The sequence below is a fragment of the Capricornis sumatraensis genome, chromosome 3 (assembly GCF_032405125.1).
Source record: "Capricornis sumatraensis isolate serow.1 chromosome 3, serow.2, whole genome shotgun sequence".
NCBI classification, from domain to species: Eukaryota; Metazoa; Chordata; class Mammalia; order Artiodactyla; family Bovidae; genus Capricornis; species Capricornis sumatraensis.
Genome location: NC_091071.1, coordinates 124,287,132 through 124,301,927, shown reverse-complemented (window position 1 = coordinate 124,301,927; position 14,796 = coordinate 124,287,132). Strand labels below are relative to the sequence as shown.

General features: G+C 45.2%; 1 protein-coding gene across 1 annotated transcript in view; it reads right to left on the bottom strand.

Annotated features, from left to right (window-relative positions):
• The window catches only part of MYO1B (myosin IB), a 193,934-nt gene extending 181,221 nt beyond the window's left edge, over positions 1 to 12,713 (bottom strand). The window contains exon 1 of the mRNA XM_068968255.1: positions 12,692 to 12,713. The gene's annotated coding sequence lies outside the window, so the exon portion shown is untranslated. The remainder of the gene's footprint in view (positions 1 to 12,691) is intronic.
• Positions 12,714 to 14,796: the final 2,083 nt, after the last annotated feature.

The window sequence follows — 14,796 nt, the reverse complement described above, 5'->3', positions numbered from 1 at the left end:
GACCACTATCTCTCAAACAACTCATGTCATCCCCTTGGCATGCGTCAGCTAAATCCAACAAATTTCTCTTCCTTGATGTATTGGTGTATATAAAGTGAAACAGACAAGCTATAAGATCTTGTCCATGCCTAGTGGGTCAGTGATAATACAGACCTTTCAGAACTGCTGCCTTACTCAGTAGTAGCATATATGTTGTTTCCTTTTTAAGAATTCCTCTGATGAATCCCTTTGAAAAGTAAATACTAAATCCCAGTTATGTGTGTTAGTGGCTCAGTCATGTCTGACTCTCTGTGACCCCATGGACTGTAGCCCACCAGGCTCCTCTGTTCATGGAATTCTCCAGGCAAGAATACTGGAATAGGTAGCCATTCCCTTCGCTAAGGAAATCTCCCCAAACCAGGGATGGAACCCAGGTCTCCTGCATTAGCAGGAGGATTCCTTATACCCAATCTATCAATCCAGATTTCACCATAAGTAAACTAGACTTCCTTATACCAGAGAAAGAACACATTAAATGTTTATGTTATGTTCAAATCAGACATTGTGGTTGGAGATGAAAAACATTAACAACTGTGGGGTAAAGTATAGGAAGGCATCCCTTTATTTAAATCCCCTCAACTAGATTTTATATTTGACTGTGAAACATCGCTGAAATTAGCAATATTTCTCAAAGAAATAGCTACTCTGCTGATACCAGGCAACACTGCTGCCACATTTCCTTTGAAATTCGTGTCAGTATCATTTTGAGATATTTACAGCATGCCACTGCTTAAAAATAAATTCCTGTAGATAAAACAAACTTAGCAGAAAAGCCCATTTCCCCACTCACAATTATTTGAGAAGGGACATATGAGGAAAACTGTAAAGCTCACTGAACTTTTTAAAAAAGTAATTAAAATCAACAGGCTTTTGAGGAAACGTGTCATATTTGGCCAAGTTCTCCTTCTAAAGATGTATTTTGGCAATTTTCCAGAAAATTTTATTTTCTTAGGCTCCAAAATCACTGCGGATGGACTATTGCCACAAAATTAAAAGACACCTGCTCCTTGGAAGGAAAGCTGTGACAAACCTAGACAGCGTTAAAAAGCAGAGACATCACTTTGCCAACAAAGTCCATGTAGTCAAAGCTATGGCTTTTCCAGTAGTCATGTACAAATGTGAGAGTTGGACCATAAAGAAAGCTGAGCGCCAAAGAACTGATACTTTTGAATTGTGACGCTGGAAAAGACTCTTGAGAGTTTCTTGAACAGCAAGGATATCAAACCAGTCAATCCTAAAGGAACTCAACCCTGAATATTCATTCATTGGAACGACTGATGCTGAAACTGAAGCTCCAGTACTTTGGCCACCTGACACAAAGAGCAGACTCACTGGAAAAAGCCGTGATGCTGGGAAAGATTGAGGGCAGGAGGAGAAGCGGGCGACAGAGGATGAGATGGTTGGATGGCGTCACCGACTCAATAGACGAGTTCGAGCAAACTCCAAGAGATAGTGAAGGACAAGAAAGCCTGGCGTGCTGCAGTCCGTGGGATCACAAAGAGTCAGGCATGATTTAGCTAGTGAACAACAATAATTTTCCAGGATTTTGCTCTTTCAGCTTGGAAAACTTTAAAACTTCTGAGACATAACAAGATGGGGGCCATGGAGATGACCCTAAGCAAAATAAGGAAAGAGAAAAAATTCAACTTCAACATTCCCTCAATTTTCCAAGTCCTCCAAGATTCTCAGTGCTTTGATTTAGGAAATCAAAGACCAACCACCCCCAGCAACCCACTCTAGTATTCTCACCTGGAGAATCCCACGGACAGAGGAGCCTGGCGGGCTACAGTCCATGGGGTCACAAAGAGTCAGACACAACTGAAATGACTTAGCACACAGACCACTCCCCCAGCCTTTAGTGAGCTACGAAGTTAATTAATTCCAGATATGAATAAATAAAAAGGCAACTTAATTTAGATTTTGAGGGTGAAAGTTACATTTCTTTTTACAATTAAAAATAATAAAATTTAGTCTTTACTTTGAATTGTAGAAATGTGTGCATCATTTCCGTGTGACAAACAAGTAAAGGAGAAAGATGGGGTCACTGAAAGGAGCGGTTTTCAAAGGGAGGGGAGTAAGAGGATACCAAAGGGAGTAACAGATGGCCAGAGGCCCACTCAGGGAGTGCAGCCAGAGACAAAAAGGGAAAATGACGACAGAAAAAGAAACACTCAAAGACAGAGGAGCCTCATAAGGTCCCACATCCCCGTCTTCTAACTTTTAGGGATACTTCTGTTGAAGACTTTTATTAAATACGGTGTGTTCCTGCAACTATAAGCATACGTGGGAAACTCCTGCACCTGTGAACTGCAATCAAAATAGGCAGACCCCAAGCATCCCACCCTCTTCTGCCCTACTTGAGGGAATCATTGGGCAACAGCAGCCTGGTCTTTCTTATAAGACTTTTGTGTATTATTATTAGTTCAGAGATAACATAACCAGATTACAGAAAACATGGAAAATAAGTAGGGTTGTAAAGCAAGCCATCCCAATCTACTAAATTAACATGATCACTGTGAACACTTTGGTTTCTTTGTCATCTTTCTTCCTATACATTTTTCAGAGGAGTATCTAGAGACCCATATCATATCATATATGCACCACTTAGAGTCAAACAAATCTGAATATCTAGAGGGGGAAAAGGAGGAAGAACCCCAGAAATCTATTTTCAGGAAAGACTAAGGAGTAGCAACCAACATTTACACCAAGCACTTGCTCTGTGCCTGACACTATTCTATACACATTTTGACTCACTGAATTCTTAATACAACTCAAGGAAGAAGGCTCTACTATTATCCAAATGTTGCAGATGAGAAAATGGAGGCAGAGACAGATTAAGCTATGTGCCCCAGGACGTGGACAGGGGCTTCTAAGTGGAAGAGTCAGGTTTCAAACCCAGTACTTTCCCCAGAGTGAAGTCTATAATAATTGAAACACACTGCCTCTCACTGAGTGAGGGTTATCACCACGTAAGGGAGAACCAAACCTTGACACACTTGGCCCAGATACAAAGCCTCAGAGACCAAAAAAGCTGCAACTGAAGTGTGCAGTCTGCAGTGGAATCAAGTGTGCATGACTCAGACCAGAGTCCCCCACCCCCACCGCACTCTGTCACAACAGAGCCCTCTGCGTGTCTAGAGAAGGGGCCAGAGAGAAATGGGAGAGAGAGACCCTAGACCTTGGAACAGCCACAGATGGCCCTACTCCCAGGAGGAGAGATAGGGCTTCTCCAGACCGCAGAGCAAAACTCAGTCCAACAGGGCAGAGCCCAGGACGCTAGTGTGCCCAGCAGCCACTAGGAACCAGGGCAGCGGCAGCGCTCAAGGGGTGGAGCAGGGGCTTGGGGGTGGGCAGTAGCCCCATTCAAGCCCCATCACACAGGCAGTGCTCTCTTTACCTGGGCGGCTTCATTTGAGAAGGAAGGGGAACACACTGACCAAAACTAAACATTTTTATGCCATCATAACTTAAACACTATTACATACCATTATGATGGTGAGGGTGTGTTAGTCGCTCAGTGGTGTCTGACTCCTCACAACCCCATAGAGCCTCCCGGGTTCCTCTATCCATGGAATTCTCCAGGCAAGAGAACTCCAATACTGGAATGGGTTACCATGCCTTCCTCCAGGGGATCTTCCTGATGACTTACTATGATGATGACTTACTAAGAAGTCAAACTTTTTAAATCATTGATTACTAACATTTCCATCAATCTATGATTAAAGCAGGACTGCACCTCAGGGCTTCTGGGCCCACTTTCACTGCCTGGAAAACTCCACCATCCTTCTCTTCCCGGAGAGGCACATCAGGCAGCTGCATGAATGCCTGCTTCCTAAGGCAGGCCTTCCCTCCACCCCCAAGCCAAAGCCTCCCCTCCCCATCTTTCTTATTCTCAGTATCCTGTCCTTTCCCTTCATAGCAAATATCACAATTCACAAACATGTCATAAATATCTGTGTTCACTTCTGCAGCGTCTCTCCCCTCACATTCCACGAGAACAGAAACATACCTGCTCTGCTCACTGTTACTCAGCACCTAATACCGTGCCGAGGACATACTAGGCACCCAAACATTTGATGCCTGAATACATGAATGCATTAAACAACCAATAATCACCCCTTCCCCTTACTTCTGAAAGTATCATACAAAATTTTTAAATAGAAGTGAGTTATGACATTTCCATGACAGGCTGTTAGTTATTTCACACTTTTATTAGAAAAGCCACCCGACTCCAGGCTCCCATAGCAAACACCAGTTGTAATGTGAACTTGGTCAAGAACCCATCAATAAACAAATACAAAATTGATCCCATTCCTGTATACCAGAGACACCAATCAGAAATGTGTTAAACGATTCCACTCATGATGACCACAAAAACCATAAAGCACCTAGGTACCAATCTAACAGAAGTTGTGAAAAAGTTTTACACATAAAATTATGAAAGTTACTTAGGTCTTCTATGTCCTTTCATTGAAGGACATAAAGACCTAATCAATACAGAGGTATATTAGGTTGCAGATGGGAAGCCATGAGACTCTAAAGATATCAATTCTCCCTAAACTTTTATTATGAATGTAATTCCAATAACACAAATAAAAAATAAATACATAAACAACCCACATGCTTGGAGAACATATGTGCAGTTTAACCCATGTGGAGGGAGAGAGAAGAATGCAACACGCATTTGACACGTCAACTGACACAAAGACAGAACACGGCATTTGGTGTGAATTCCAGTAATTTAACTATTATGGGTGTGCAGTGTTACTTCCAATACTTTGTTTCAAATATTTTCACTGTTGTAAGCTGTGAAACAGTAAATGCTACCAGCTCAGGGAAACTGGATTGTGACAGATATGTAGGTGTGACAGGTGGAGAGGGGCTTCCAGGAAAAAGGAAAGATCCAGAACAACAAGGCAGAGAAGCAAAAGAAATATCTGAGCGAGAACCAAGTAACACATGGTCCCATGGAAAGCCAGACAGTGACAGATCTAGAAACAGTACAATGTAGTAACTCCAGCAGAGTTACCTACAAAGTGATCCTGCCACAAAGGGGAACACTGGTCACATAAGCTGGGACCTGTGCACACCCAATCTTCCTCTTGGAGATCCACAGTGCACAGTCACAAATAAAAGCCCCCGATAAGGCTTTCTGCAAAGAGGAAACTGTTTTAAGTTTATTTAAAGAAACTTATTCAAAATGTTGTTTAACCAATACTTACTTGGCCAAAGAAGTCTTTTTTACACTCACATCTACCAACTTTTCATGGAACAACACCCTTTAGGAAATGTTGCATTCTGGTAACCCAGCCTTTTAAAGGCCTGAATCAGAATAGACTTAGGGATTTGAAAATAAAAGGCAACACTAAGCCAGACACTGTAACTGAGTGGACGGATGTAAAAGTCACAGAAACTAGAGAAGTCAGTGATGCTTCTGAAATCCAAAGTCAAGATGACTATAAGAACGCTATTAGCACATACATAAGATCAACTACTTAGGTAGTGGGCCCTAAGGTTGGATTTTGATGGATCTGGAGAGAGAGTAAGACTCCCCTGGAAAGAAAACTGAGCAAGGAGTTCAAAGATCTGGAGTCCAGTGACAGATGTATCCCTGGGTAACTTTTTGAGCCTGGGCAGTTCTCAGATACATGGAAGGGGTTACGGGGGTGGCCTGAAGGCCCTTTCAATTTTACCACTCTACCATTCCAAAAACTAAATATCTGAAGTCAAAACACCGAGAGAGTCAAGTTCTGCCTTTAAAGAAGGTGTGAAATGTTTACAACACAAGATACAAATAAACAATTCAAGAATCTGAATATATGAATTTAAGTACAAGGACGACAGGTTTTTAAGAGATTATACAATTATGGGTGCTAAAGAGACTGTCCCAAGATCTATGAAAGCTATACAGTCCCCTCTTCCACTGTCACAAAATACTTAGTATTCTGCTACGGCAGAAAGTAGATTTCTGAACCTGACCCAGTGTGGTGGTTCATATATTTTTATGAATGCCTCTCAACACCCTGAAGATTTCAAGCAAGTGAGAACTTTTTACTAGATGGCTCACCACATCAGAAGTAAATCAAAACTGTGGTCAGCGTATTACAACTGTAATTAGACTGCATGAGGGCTGCCAAAAAAAAAAAAAAGCCATGCAAACTGGCCTAAGCCCTATGTTCATAAAAATTAAACTTTTCCTAAAAGCATTTAGACAGGGACTTTATAAAATGAATAAAAGAGTGATGATCCTTTTGAAGCACTTTCAAGGGGAAAAAATGATCAGCTAGGAACCGGGCTTATTTGCAATCTGAACACTGCAAACAGTGCTTCAGAGTCTAATATAGAATTTATAAGAAATGAGCACCAGGGTAAGACAGAGAAGGTGTACGCTGGCAAAAGTCAGTAGGGCCAGTGGGAATTCTTCAACCAAGGTTTTTGGTTTGTTTCTTTCTCTTCTGGTGGAAGTGTGCAGAAAATGTTTCATGAAGCCAGTGAAAACGAGCAGTGTTCAATATGCACACACACAATAACAAAACCAACAATGAATAACCTGCTCCATTCCATTGTCCTTTCAATGCAGTTTTCTAAAGTCTCTTCAAGGATGTATTTTTTTTTAACAAGTTTTAAAACTTCTAAAGTACAATTCTGAATAATATCTTCATTTTAACACAGCAAAATGAAGCCATCTGTGTAATTTCAAGGCATCTTGAGTGCATGCAGGATTGATCAGAAGTCTCTGGAAAGCAGAGACTGGTCTCCTCCTGGCCCCTCCAAGTTATCTACGAAAGCCAGGCACCTGGTGTTTGTAAAGCTCAATGTTGTGGTTTATCTGCTAAGCAAAGAAGGAATATCCGTTTTCATTTACCTCTAGACTTCAACTTCAAAAACTGCCTATCTTGGACGAGAATGCATTTCATACCAATTCTTTTCTTCCTTTCTTTGTCCAAAGTCTTAACGCCCAAAGTTCCAGCTCTGCAATGGTACTCCCACAGTTTATCCACATGCATGAGACCCTGAGCTCCAAATGGATGCCCAGCAGCATAACTATGCCCACAGAGACTGGAGGCCAGAGATCAGACAAAGCCCCGGAAAACTCCCAGAAGGCCAGTGAATTCCCACAGAGAAGGCGGTGATCAGGAGAGGATGAGAAAGATCACCAGGCACGGCTGGCTCCTCGGTTTGTTTCACCAAGTCTCCCTCACTTGAGAGAGAAGAATAATGCAGGAGAGCCAAGCACAAGACACAGGAAAAAAAGGAGAAACTCAGAAGCATTTCAACCAACTCTCCCAGCACTAGTCCAGTCAAGGACACAGGAGCCCTGACTCCAGGGGACAAAGGAAGCTATCTAGGACGGAGAGACACTGTCGGGGGGCTCGCTCTCTAACTCCATAAAACTCACTCCTCAAGGCTTCCAAGAGCACTGCACCAAGAGGAAGAGGGCAAAGCACACAGTCTTGGGTTTGATCTCTACTAGCCTGGGCCAGTTACTCAACCCCCCATTTACAAATACCTCCTACTAAAGAAGAACAATGAGGAATAAATGAATCAGGCTATGGAAAATACAGAATGCAGCCTGACACAGCACGAGTACCCAATGCTTAATGGACAGCAGCATGAATGTCATGTAGCAAAATATATTACAATTCTTTGGTGACTTGGCATTTCCTGTCCACAATGCAAATAGGCCTGAAGTCTATGAACAGCCTCAGTGGGGCTGAACACAAGATGAGGAATGGTGGGATGCTAGCAGGGAAGAAAGCAGGAGGGACTTGCTGGACAGCAGGGCCAACCATGGAATGCAACACCCTCTCCCATGGGATGGTACTTTATGCATCCTCAGGGTCTAAAAAAGGATACAGTCCTCTCTCCTCAGGCAGCAAATTCACAAGAAAGATGCTCCTTAACATCCCAACCAGTCCAGCCTTCAGAGGCAGGTGTTCAGAGACTCAATCCTCTGGCACCATCAGAAGTTGGAGGAAACAAAACCAAGGCTCAGGCGCTGGGCTTGGGTCCTCCCACTCTCACACTTCTGTTTGTTCTCAGCTTTTGTCTCAGCAGCAAGCGTTGATCACCACAACTGTCACAGTCATTTTCTTCATTACCAACATCCACTCTCTGGGTGCACTGAGCTGCCCTGTACATCCTCTGATACACAGTAGATTTCCTTTGCTCTTTTTTAATGCACAGCCCTACATCAGCTGTGTGCTTAATAAGATATGAATTGATGAAGACACTGGCAATTGAAAAGAAACCTAAGACTGGTGATAAGAGCATCCTTCATCCCTCTTAGCTGGTATGGAAGGTGCTCCCAGTTAGCACTCAGCAGCCCATGTGTGTGCATCCCCTCTAAATATCCAGTGGATGGGAATGTAATGGCCTCAGGAGACAAAACTTACTGCACTTCTACTACAGTCTCTGAAGACCCCAAATGATGTCCTAGCTTGAAATAATTAAACAAGTAAAGGTAGAACTTTCAGTCTTCAGTCTTATCTTAGGAACAACAACAACAAATAGAAACCAATATTGACTTTTCCACTTGCCCAGGAGCATTTTGAGAAGTCCATAAGCAATTGATGATGCCAAGCGTTCAAATCCACTCTGCTCCTGCACTCAGATGTCTCCTAGGTCAAGGTTAGGTGCCTCCAGTCCAGCACCATACTTCACTCCCCACCCCAAGGACGGATACCACTTCCATTCCCCTCTCACGTGGATGCCTAAGCTTCCCTTCCCTTCCCCTGTGGGGACAGGATGAGCACAGAAATCCTGTGGAATGTGTGTTCCCACAGAGCTCAGAAATGTGATGATCTCAGAGGATATTGTAAAGAAAGACCCTTGACACTTCCCTAAGGAAGAATGTCTTCTGTAAAAGGCGACTGCCAGGACAAAAATCAAGTGCTGGGAAAATCTAAGGCCTGCTGCTGTGTATGACTCCAATTCTGATGTCCCACTTCCTCTTTAGAATCACATTCCTTTCCTCCTTATTCCTCTTCTAAAAAGACATGCTGGCATTAGGTCTCAGTAAAGAAGCAAAGTGCAGTGTTCTAATAAAGGCTGGAAGAAAAACAGGCTAAAATAGATTTCAATAAATATCAAGTGACTATAAGATCTACTCCATTCCACTACCTTTAAATGTTTCCCCTGCCAAAAAACAAAACACTTATTTTTAAAAATGTGCAGCCTAACTTTTTCATGTATTTCATTCACTTAAAGTTTATTAACATAGGCCATCAAACAGCAAAGCTTTTTAACAAAACAGTTTGAAGAGTTGTCACTAATCTAGCCTTTCAAACCTATCTCACAGTGGATTTTGAAAGAATCCATGATGGTAAGATACATGAAAGTGATATCAAATCTGCAAATGGCTAAACAAATACATACCTGGGCTTCCCTGATGGTTTAGCAGGTGAGGAATCCACCTGCAATGCAGGAGACACAGGAGGCTCAGGTTTGATCCCTGGGTTGGGAAGATCCCCTAGAGGAGGGCATGGCAACCTATCTCAGTATCCTTGCCTAAAAAACCCCATGGACAGAGGACCCTGACGGACCACAGCCCAAAGGGTCACAAAGAGTTGGACACTGAGAGACTAAGCATAATCAAATAGATAATCAAGTTGCTGTCATTCCCGGTATTAAAAGATAATCACACCATACACTGCGGAACTTGGAATCAGAGATTAGAACTCAAATCTCACCTCCACCACTTACTAGATACCTACGCAACTAAGCAAGTTACCAAATCCCCTAGGCTTCAGTTTCAAAAGTTAAAATGGAGATAATACCCACTTTATCAAGTTGTGAGGATTAACAGAATAATGCATATAAAACCCTTTTCACATACTAAATACTAAATGATGGCGTAAAATCAAAGTGTCCATTGAAAATAGTAGAAGGGGGCTTCCCTGGTGGTCCAGTGGTTAAGAATCTACCTTGCAATGCAGAGGACACCAGTAAGACCTCTGGTCAGGGTATATCCCACTTATCACAGAGCATCTAAGCCCGTGCACCACAACTACTCAGCCTGCGCTCCAGAGCCCTAGAGCCTCAACTACTGATGCCCATGCACGTGGTGCCTGCGCTCCACAAGGGAAGCCACCGCAGTGATAAGCCCATGCACTGCAACAAAGGGTAGCCCCTGCTCTCTGCAATGAAAGAAAAGCCCACTCAGCAATGAAGACCCAGCACAACAGAAAAATGAGAAATAGCAGCAGGGAGGGGGACAATAGAAGAATCTCGCCCAAAAGGAGAACAAGTATTGAAAACATGGATCCTACCCGCTGAGGATTCCCTTCTTGGCCAGATACCACTCCCACCCATCTCCACTCCCTCCCACTGATGTCAGAAGCTCCTGGATGCTTTGCATAACTGAAGCAATCAGGGAGAGAAATGCTCTTTAACTCCAGGGTTAACAAAGTGATGATTCATCCCATCCCATGAAGAGGGTGCAGCCTGTAACCAGCCTCATCATACAATGGGAAATCCATCGAATGGCCTGTGGCCAGAGACCAGCTATTTAAGAGCATCCGCCATCCATGTCTTCGGTAGCAGGGACAGTCTTACACTTTGCATTTTGTTAATGTATATTCCAAAGAGTACTTGGGAGGAATCCAACTGTGCTCTATTTTATAAAACAATTCACAACATAAACAAAAAGCCCCAAATGCCAAGACAACAGTAAGGAAGGCAGTCTCCCTCTGTTCACTGCCCATGGCACCATGTTTTGCCAAGCAGTGTGTGAGTTATAACGACAAACAGCTTGACGCTTGGACAGCATCCCACTTCAGCTGCACATCATAATGGCTCCTGAGGACAAATCCCACTGCTTTTCAGCCTGGCCTAAAAATCTGACCACATCCTAGTAGCTGGTACAGCTCTTTTCCATTACCACTGAGTGGGCAGGAAACATTTTTCTCCCCCGGAGTAAGTTTCTCATCCCCCTTCTAAGGTTAAGAGACTTTCCAACTTGGTTGTCTTCAAATGAATAGCCAATGGGGTAGTTTACCGTGAGCCCTCAGACGTCTCAAAGCAGCAGCTCTGCGTCATTTCCCAGCCCTGCCTGCAGCCAGACAACTATAACTGAATGTCTCCTGAACTATCCCCACAGTAATTCTAACCTTCAGTACAACTCTGGGATCTTTCCACCAGGGTCCCATAGGCACAAACCATGAATGCCTGGAAATGTCAGCCTCCCCCCTAAATGGTTTCACTTGGAATACTCCATTCAAAAAACACGCATCATTCAATCCTCTGACTCCACCCGGGAGGCCAGCCAATCCTCTTGGGCCTCTTGATTCCAATCTAGGACAGGGTCACTTAACATATGCCCAACACCTTACATTCAATTCTACCTCCCCCTAAAAAAAGATTCCTGTTCACCATAATGCTAACTGTTCTCTCTCTAAGTCCAGATGACCCACATTATGGCAGTGAAAGCACAGAAGTAAGTCATGACTCCTCAACTCAAAGCCCAAAGAGTGGTGTGTATGATGTGTTTTCTGGGAAAGACTGTAAAGGGTTTTTCAGGCTGGTGTTACCTAACCTGATTCATTTATTTAGCAATGTCTAATTTTCTGATGGTTTCCCTCCTCCAATATTCCTGGAAATTTGTTATATTACAATGGAGAAAACTGTGGCAAAATCAATGCTATAAAATTTGCTCCCTACCCATTCAAGTCAGTACCTACTAGCTACAAACAGGGATACACAGACACATATATGCACACAAATACTCTGATTTACAGCGGGGGAAAAAAAAAGTCTTCCATTCTAATTAAGAAGATTTGATTTCAACAAACTAACACTGAGAACGCCTAGAACTCAAGGAAGTACACAACTTGTTGCAGCAATAAACGCTCGGCCGCAGTCTGAACAAAGCATTCCAAATAAGCTCCAGAAACCCACACAGCAAGCCCTTGGACAAAATGCTGGGTGTTTGTAATCAACTCCCCACTCTCTCTCATCACCCACTCCCCAACCCTCTTCCCCGCCCCAGCAAGAACCCTCCAGGACGCCCGCTCCTAAACTGGCTTCCATTCCTGCCCCGCCCCCTCCCCTTCCCTCTCCAGGACCGTGAATCAATCCCATCCCGGGCAGGAAACGAGACCCAGGGCAGCCCCCTCCGCTGCGGTGGAACAAAGGAGCAGAGCACAGCTGCACGCGCAGGACGCCCCATCGGGTCCCGGGCCCTTTCTCCCCAGCCGCCGGGGCACGCCGCACCTGAACCCCACTCCCCAGGACGCCCCATTGTTCTCCCTCTGCTTTCCTTCCCGGAGGAGGCCACCCCGCCTCCTTCTATAGAACCAGGGGGCCAGGAAACAGCTGTGCACCAGGGGGATGGAGGGGGTGTAGGTGAACACCAGGAAGACCTGGATTCCACTTTGCCCACAGGTACAAGGGGGATGGGGCAAAGTGAGAGCAACTTAGTTTAGCGCCCTCTACTCTCCCACCGCCCCCGAAGCAACTGCGGAGTCGCGACCACCCTGCGCGACCTCCAGGGTCGCGGTGCGGCAAGAGCCGCACCGCCGCCCGGCCCGGCAGGGGAGACCTCAGACCCCGCTGCCCCGCGCTCCGCGGGTTGCGTCAGGACCACGGGGGATCGCGGGCACAAAGGACCGAGCGGGCAGGGCAGGGGGAAGAGGGAAAGCGCTCGCGCTACCTCGCCGAGCGCCACTCTGCCTCCTCGTCGTCCACCCTCTCCGGTGCGCTCCGGGACGCTGGCCCTCTGTGAGGCTGCGGGGCTCCTACGCGGCTACTCGGCGGATGCTGCTAGCGGCTGCTGCCCGGCTACTGCTGCCCCTGCACCCGCGCTCCCACACCGCCTCCAAGCGCCGCGGCCGGGGCTCCCGTGCGCGGCCAGTTGCAGAGTGCGCGGCCGCTGCGGAGTGCGGCGCTGCGGCGGGAGGCGCCCGGCCACTCCCCTCTCCCCAACGCGGGCGAAGGGGCCGGCCGAGGGGCGGGGGCGCCGACCTCGCAGCCTGGGATTCGCCCCTCGGCGAGCCGGCAGAACCCGGAGCCGCCGCCTCCCAGCCGGCTCACCTCCGGCCGCCTCGGGGCCGAAGGCACAGCGCCCCCCGGTGAGCACGGGTGCAGCCTCGGCCTCAGGACCTGCCTGCACGGGGCAAGCAGTGGCAAAGAGGGAGAGGAAGAGGCGTCCCTCTCAGCCCACGGAAGGCACGGCCCTTCTACATTGTTTACTCCCGAATTTATTAACATCAAACGACAAATATAATTACTGGAGGGGCAGGCCAGGGGGACCGGGCCGGCGGGGAATAACAACTAGAAGCCAGCCTGCAGGCACCGGCTGGCAAAGAGTAGGAGTGTTCACTGTTCCTTCTCCCTTGGATAAAAAAAAGTTGAGATACCCAAGAATATTGGATAATATTAATCTGACCGAAAAGGAGAAAAGTGTACTGAGTAGCAAAGTGTGCTTTTATTTAAAAGATTTTTTAATATTTGCTAACTCAGTTTCATGTTATGCTAAGTAAACACTGGCCAAGTCTCTGATACAGAAAATAAAAGATAGTTTAAAAAGAAGTTTCAACTACGTGTGTATGTGTATGTATTTTTATTTACAAGATTTTTTAATATCTGAACAACAATACATATGAATATAGAATGATCAGTGACAATGTGTTCAACTGTATGTTATTTCGGTATCCTGGAGTGGACAGAGAATCAGGCCCTCCTTCACTCCAGCTGGGTTCTTGTCTCTGTAAAATTCAGAACAAGCCATTTGACCCTCGCCCTGGTTTCCTCATCCCAAGAAGGGAAGGGTGCTCATCCTAACTTACTCACTGGGTGAGGTGAGGATTACTTGGCTAAGGTGTTGAAAGCAATGTAGACATGGTAATTGTTATTCATGTTTCTATTTTATCCAATAAGGAAATAAGTTGCCATAAATGGGGCCAGGTTTAAATGGACTGACCTATATCTGGAAACTGTCACTAAAATGAGGTGATCCAAAGAATTCAGACCATATATAGTAACTGTCCCCACAGGCATAAGAACCACAGGCAGTGCTATTTGTCAAATGCCACCAGTAGAGACTGAAAAGGTAACTGTATCTTGCTTTGAAACGACATTATCACTGATGGCACCATCAGCATTCTGATCTACATAAGACACCCGAGATGTTCTAAACTTAAACATATTGAGTACCAGGTACTGGTTCTTTTCCTGTTTAATCTTCACAAAAAACTGGGAGGTAAGTTATCCTCTTTGTCCTTGTTTTACAAACAAGAAACCAACAACAGAGAATTCTTCCAGCTAATAAGTGGCTATACTTGTTTGAGTACACACCGGCAAATTCCTTTACACTCCTTCCATTAAGGAATGGAGTTAATTGCCTTCCTCTTGCATATAGGCTAGACTTAGTGACGTGATTCTAATGAATAAAATCCAGCAGAAGTGATGTTACATAACTTAAACTTCTGATTCGAGATGAAATCAGATGAAACAACACAGATGAGGTTTAATGACCTTCATTCGAGGTCGTTAAAGGAGCTCCAGCTTTCACCTGGCCCTCTCCTGGGATAATCATCCTTGGAACTCAGCAGCCATGCTATAAGGAAGCCCAAGTCACATGGAAGGTCAGGTATGGGTGGTTCTGCTGATGATGCCAAGTAAGGACCCAACCCTCAGCCAAATGAACAGACAGACATGTGAGTTACAAAGCCATTGAGATTACTCCAGTCCCAGTCCCTGACTGAGAGACCTCAAAAGAAACCCTAATTGAGCCTAGTCAGTGCCTAGAAACAGGAC